Source organism: Sceloporus undulatus, chromosome 1, assembly GCF_019175285.1.
Source record: "Sceloporus undulatus isolate JIND9_A2432 ecotype Alabama chromosome 1, SceUnd_v1.1, whole genome shotgun sequence".
NCBI classification, from domain to species: Eukaryota; Metazoa; Chordata; class Lepidosauria; order Squamata; family Phrynosomatidae; genus Sceloporus; species Sceloporus undulatus.
In genome coordinates, this window is record NC_056522.1 from 226,249,456 (window position 1) to 226,256,648 (window position 7,193).

Sequence of the window (7,193 nt, forward strand, 5' to 3'; positions counted from 1 at the left end):
CACACTTTCCTTTGTTTGTTTGTTTGTTTGTTTATTTATTATTTAAGATGTTTATATCCTTCCCTATGTCCAAGAATCTGAAAGTAGCCTAGAGGAAAATCGATTTTAAATGTTTAAAACAATTTCAAACAGTGGAAGCAATCTTAAAAGATTAAAAACATACTGAATAATTTTACAAATTAAAACAAAACAGTTTAAAAACATTAAAATGACTGCACAGATTTCAAAGAAATCAGTTAGGCCCAAGGACTTTAGTGAACAGCCATGTTTTTACCTTGAAGTCAGAATGACACCAGCATTGGCACCATTTGGGCCTCTATGGAGTGGGTATTCCACAACTGGGGTGCCACAGCAGAGAAGACTCTCTACCAAATTCTCCTACAGTGTATTAGCCCTGCTGATGGGGCAGAGAAGAGGACTTCTCCAGCAAACCTCAGTCCTTGGGCAGGCGCACACATAGGGAAATATACCCCTAAATTATTGTGGTCCAAAGCCATCTAGGGCTTCAAATGTTATCACCAGTTTCTTACATACACACATTATTTACTGGATAAATGTGTTATAAAATGCCAAATACCATCCTGGATACAGTTGCAAACAGTCAAGTACAACTCTTTGGTTCACATATAGGTGTAGGATTTGTAAATTGAATAGCAGGCATTAAAATGTAGACTGAACATATATTTTCACCTCCTTACCTACTAGCATTTAGATCTCATATAATTTGTTTAGTGCACACAGTATACATTACATTGTTGATATGTGCCATAGTCAGTTTAGTGAATGGAAATAGATCAAGTGCAGTTTTGTTTCCCCTAGAATCAGAGAAGGATGAACTCACTCAAAATAAATAAATAAATAAATACTTTGGGATACATCTACAAAATCACTCTTCCATACTCATACTTTTCTTCCTTAGCAAGTTGCAAAACCAGATATCATCCCCATCCCCATCCCCATCCCTATCCCAATCGTCAGATTAATCTGCACTAACAATCACTGAGCTGGTTGAGTTATCTGTTCCAAACCTTATAACAAAATGGACAGGCCTTTTAAAGGACTCTGAGGGAGCAGGATCATTGAATCATACAGTTGAAAGAGACCACAAGGGCCATGCAGGAACTACCAATCAAAGCATACCCGACAGATGGCCATTCAGCCTCTGTTTAAAGAACTCTAAGGAAGGAGACTCCACTACACTCCGAGGGAGTTTGTTCCACTGTTGGACAGCCCTTGCTGTCAGGAAGTTCCTCCTAATGTTGAGGCAGAATTTCTTTTCCTTTAGCTTGCATCCATTGCTCCGAGTCCTAGTCTCTGGAGCAGCAGAAAACAAGTTAGCTCCCTCCTCAATATGACATCCCTTCAAGTATTTAAACAGGGCTATCATATCACCCCTTGACCTTGTCTTAGGAGCCCTGGTGGCACAGTGGTTAAATGTCAGTACTGCAGCCACACACTCAAAACCACAAGGTTGCGAGTTCAAGACCAGCAAAAGGGCTCAAGCTTGACAGGCCTGCATCCTTCTGAGGTCACTAAAATGAGTACCCAGATTGTTGGGAGCAAATGAGCTTACAGTTGTAAACCACTTAGATACTGCTTAGGCGGTATGAAGCGGTAGATAAATGAAGCTTGTTTGTTTGTTTAACCTTCTCTTCTCCAGGCTAAACATCCCCAGCTCCCTAAGTCATTCCTCATAGGACATGTTTTCCAGACCCTTCACCATTTTAGTCACCCTCCTTTGGACACGCTCCAGTTTCTCCAAATCCTTTTTGAATTATGGTGCCCAGATCTGGACACAGTATTCCAGGTGGAGCCAGAATAGAATGGCACTATTACTTCCCTTGATCTAGACACTATACTTCTATTGATGCAGCCCAAAATCACATTGGCCTTGTTAGCTGGCTCATCGCACTGTTGACTCATGTTCAACTTGTGATCTACTTGGACTCCCAGATCCCTTTCACACATAGCTTCATTCAGCCCGGTGTCACCCATCCTATATCTGTGCATTTCAGTTTTCCTTCCTAAGTGCAATACTTTACATTTCTCTGTGTTGAAATTCATTTTGTTAGCTTTGGCCCAGCTTTCTAATCTATTAAGGTCATTTTGAATTTTGATTCTGTCCTCAAGGGTATTAGCTACTCCTCCTAATTTGGTGTCATCTGCAAATTTGATAAGTGTGCCCCCAATTCTGTCATCCATCACTAATAAAGATGTTGAATAGCACTGGACCCAGGTCACTTCTTTCCAGGATGAAGGGGAGCCATTGTTGAGCATCCTTTGGGTTTGGACTGTCAATCAGTTACAAATTCATGTAACAGTTATGTTGTTTAGCCCACATTTCATGATCTTGTTTGCAAGAATGTCATGGGGAACCCCGTCAAAAGCCTTACTGAAATCAAGATATACTATATCCACAGCATTCCCTTCATCTAACGAGCTGTTAATTTTATCAGAAAAAGAGATCAGGTTTGTCTGGCATGACTTCTTTCTCTGAAACCCTTGTTGACTTTTTGTGATTATGGCATTGCTTTCTAGATGTTCACAGACTCTCTGCTTACTGATCTGCTCTAGAATATTTCCTAGTATGCCATTTTATGGCATCTTGGGATTTCTGATTGCATGAAATACTTAGCATTGTCTGTCAGAGTGTTCTGGTACTGTTGTTCAGAGAATTCCAAGTCTCTCATGATACCATAAATACCAGGACTCCATATGATGGAGCCATGACAATGTGGTAACAAACTCCTATAATTGTGCAGTGTACATATATCTATAAACTTTATGAAGCAGGGCAGAAATAATACAACTCTAACAGAGCAGAACTATTCGGAATGATTAACTCTAGCTCTTACCTTATTTACCATTTTGCTGGGTACCAGACACAGGCTCGATGCACACTGAAGAGTATGCCTCTTAAATTGGTTGTCTTTTGAAGCTAAACTTGCAGCTGCTCATGGGGAAGAAAGCAAACTGCGAGAGTCAGTGAGAAGTAAAAGATCCAGAGTTGATTTGGAATTATTGTTTTTTTGAGAATATGCCTCATTTTACCGGAAAGTAAGAGTGTGTGTGTGTGTGTGTGTGTGAGAGAGAGAGAGAGAGAGAGAGAGAGGAAACCAATTACAAATTTTGTTGGTGAGGTGTGAACTGATTCCACATTTCCAGGATTAAGGGTAACTGTGCTAGTAACCAGTTACGTCCTGTGTTTTCAAGGAGGATTTAATTCAGTTTAATTCAATATGAAAGTGCATTGCCCCCAAACACACATTAGGTTTATTAGGTTCAGATTGTGGGATTCTAAAAACAAAATGAACAGTGACAATAATCTATCAGTGATTTCTCTGTGTATAAAGTTCATGCCAGTTGCCTCATATCCCCTTACTAAAAAGGTATACAAATAGTGGCTACTTCATGGAGCTTCTCAACATGTACAGTCTTCCACTTGTTATCACGCAACTGTAACCACTTTGCCATCTGTTGAGATGCCATCAGTGAAATGTGCACAGTACAGTATGTGGCTTTCTCCTCTGGGGTTCAGGAACTGACATACATTTGACCAACTTGCACTTTATGAATGCCATACTCGCAAGAATGAAGTAAGTTAATATTTAGATCCCTAAATGTATTGATCGGTAGCTCCCCTTTGTTTGCAGTGCATACTCTCCAACATGTTACAGATGAAAATTGGGACATGTGTTATTAAGAAATATCACAATGTAGTCAAGGTGACAACAGCTATTAATGAAGAACACACAAGCTAGGAAAGGCTGCAGCAGTTTCCTTTTGCCTGAGTCTATTGGAAAGGCAAGATTCCACCCGCTCTTCTCTTCTCTCTCTGCTGAGTTCATTGTGTGCAAAGTACTTTTGAATTTTTTTGAACTCAATTTGCAACAACTGAAAGAAGCTGGGGGCAAAGGAGGAAGGTGAGAGGAGCAGCAGGAACCTGGGACATTTTGAAAACAGCTGAAAAAATGGAATAGAAGATTTATCTTGACTGCCCAGGTCAAATTGGCACAGTTGGGTGGTATGGAACACTTTATAATATTGTTATATGTAACAATAATATATATTGTTATATGCATGCCTATCAAGGAATCCTTTTGCTAAATGGGATAGTGGTATGGAGAATTTATTTTTCCTATCCAAACCATTCTTAATAATAATAAATAATAAAAGTTTTATTTTTATACCGCCCTTCTTGCAATCAGGGTGGTGTACAACACTATAAAAACATAATACAAAGCACACACCATATAAACATTTACAATTAAAATCACATTAAAAACCAATTCTGGCCAGCTTGCCACTGCTGTCAGAGGGGGGAAGACTAACTGGAGCCTGTGTCCGGGAATGCTATTTTGAACAAGAAGGTCTTTAATTCCTTCTTGAACTGGGCCAGGGAGGTGGCCGAACGGAGCTCTCCGGGCAGCGAATTCCAGAGGGTCGGGGCTGAGGTGGTGAAGGTCCTCCTCGATGTGGAGGCCAGTCTTGCCCCTGGGACCCTCAATAGCTGCTGCCTGGATGTTCTGAGTGTGCGGGGCAGATTATATGGGGAGAGGCGGTCCTCTAGGTATCCTGGGCCCAAGCCATTTAGGGCTTTATAGGTTATAACCAACACCTTGTATTGTGCCCGGAAACGAATAGGCAGCCAGTGCAGATCTTTAAGCACTGGTGTTATATAACTGGCCCTGGGTATGCCAGGGACCAGTCTGGCTGCCATATTCTGCACCAGTTGTAGCTTCTGGGTTTGGTACAAGGGTTGCCCCATGTAGAGCGCATTGCAGAAGTCCAATCGAGAGGTTACCAGAGCATGTACTACCGTTTCAAGGTCCCTCTGGCCCAAGTAGGGACGCAGCTGGCGAATCAGTCGAAGCTGATAACAGGTGCTCCTGACCGTTGCATCCACCTGAGATGTAAGGTGGAGCGACGAGTCAAGGAGCACCCCCAGACTGCGTACCGAGTCCTTCACGGGAAGCGTGATCCCGTTCAGGACAGGTGGAACCACCCCCATCCTCGGGCCAGGAGAACCTATTACGAGTACCTCCGTTTTCTCTGGATTCAGACTGAGTTGGTTTTCCCTCATCCAGCCCATTACTGACTCCAGACAGGCCACGAGAGGAGAGATGCCATCCTCAGTCACTGCATCAGTCGGAGACATAGAGAAGACTATTTGAGTGTCATCAGCGTACTGATAACCCCGCGCCCCATGTCTCCGGATGATCTCTCCCCGTGGTTTCATGTAAATGTTGAAAAGCATGGGAGACAAAATGGCTCCTTGAGGGACCCCAGATATAAGGGCCCTCTTATCGGAGCACACGTCTCCCAGCTGCACCATCTGGAACCTCCCAGAGAGGTAGGACCGGCTTCCCCTGTCGATGCTCAGACGGAGATCATCGACCAAGGCGACCATGGCCGTCTCAACCCCGTAACCTGCCCGAAAGCCGGTTTGAAATGGGTCCAGATAATCCGTTTCTTCCAAGATCGATTGAAGCTGGATTGCAACCGCCCTCTCGATCACTTTCCCCAAAAATGGCAATAGTGAAACTGGCCGATAATTATTATGCATCAGGGGGTCGAGGGAGGGCTTTTTTAACAGCGGTTTTACAATGGCCAATTTTAAGCTGGATGGAAATTGCCCGTCCCTCAAAGATGTATTTATAATCCTGTGTAACAACGAGGTTACCACCGGTCCCCCCTGAGCCGCTAGCCATGAGGGACAGGGATCGAGAGAGCAGGTTGTCTTCCGAACGCTTCTAAGGATCTTGTCCACATCATTGGTACTAACCAACTCAAACTGATCCAGTTTAATAGAGTCCATGGAGGCTCTGGATACCTCTACCCTAGGTTCTGCCCTAATGCCGGCATTAAGACCTTCGCCTATCCGAGAGGTTTTATCCACGAAGAAGTTGTTAAATTGGTCACAGCAGGCCTTAGAAGGTTCAAGGATCTGGTTCGGGGCAAGAGGGAGCTGAGTTAGCTCCCTGACTACCCTGAACAACTCTGCTGGACGCGACTCCGCGGACGCGACACGAGCACCATAGAATGAGTTCTTAGCTGCTCATATCGCCTCTCCGTAGTCCTCCAAAAGGCGGTCTAGGAGAGCCTTGTCGGCTAAGCGTAGGTGTCTCTGCCAGCGATGCTCTAGCCGTCGCAGAACCCGCTTCCTCGCCCGGAGATCTTCCATATACCAGGGCTTATGTTTGGAAGCAGGCCTGAGAGGGCGCTTGGGAGCGATCCTGTGTATAGCCCTAGAGAGACCGGTATCCCAGATACCAGTCAGGGCATCAACAGAGTCGCCGTCATCTCCAACCATGCACCCCTCTAAGGCTTCTTGGAACCTTTTGGGTTCCATCAGCCTTCGAGGGTGGACCATCCTAATTGGTCCACCACCCCCGGGGGGGGGGGATCTGGGTAGGAGCCTTGATTTTTGCCTCCACGAGGAAATGATCCGTCCATGACAGGGGGGGGGGAAATATTAGTTATTTCCGCCCACGGATTTTCCGCATCCGTACAAAAGACCAAATCCAGTGTATTACCCGCAAAATGCGTTGGACCTGAGATCAGCTGGGACAGGCCCATGGCCGCCATGGTATCCATGAATTCCCGAGTCGCACCGGATGGAACATAATTGGCCGCGAAGGGGATGTTGAAATCACCCAGGATAAGTAGCCTGGGTGTTTCCAGCATCAGCTCCGCGACCAACTGTGTCAGCTCATTAAGGGAGTCTGTTAGTGCACGGGGTGGCCGATACACCAACAAAATCCCTATTCTGTCCCTATCCTTCAGGGTCAAGTAAATACACTCGATAAAGGAAGTTTGACGGATGTGGTTCCTGGTGAGAAACAAGGTGTTCTTATGTACCAAGGCAACACCCCCCCCCGCCCACCTAACCTGGACTGGTCCTTCATCGAAAACCTGGCAGGGAGGGCCTGCGCCCACACAGCATCCCCCTCATGCCCAAGCCAGGTTTTGGTAATGCAAGCCAGGTCACAATTGCTATCCTCCAACAGATCGTGGATAATGTGGGTCTTGTTGTTGATAGACACAGGAGCAGAGAAAGGGTTTGTGGCACGGTTGGAGTGACCCTCAGGTCCTTTTGGTTAGGAGGGGGACAGGAAGGAGAGATAGATATGACGCATCGATCTCGCCTTCCTCTGTAACGCAAGTCCACTCTCCTACCGCCATACCTCCCC

General features: G+C 45.1%; 1 long non-coding RNA gene across 1 annotated transcript in view; it reads left to right on the forward strand.

Annotated features, from left to right (window-relative positions):
* Nucleotides 1–2,481: 2,481 nt before the first annotated feature.
* The window catches only part of LOC121930232, a 27,711-nt gene continuing 22,999 nt past the window's right edge, over nt 2,482–7,193 (forward strand). Inside the window, exon 1 of the long non-coding RNA XR_006103886.1 lies at nt 2,482–3,923. This is a non-coding gene — a long non-coding RNA (uncharacterized LOC121930232). The remainder of the gene's footprint in view (nt 3,924–7,193) is intronic.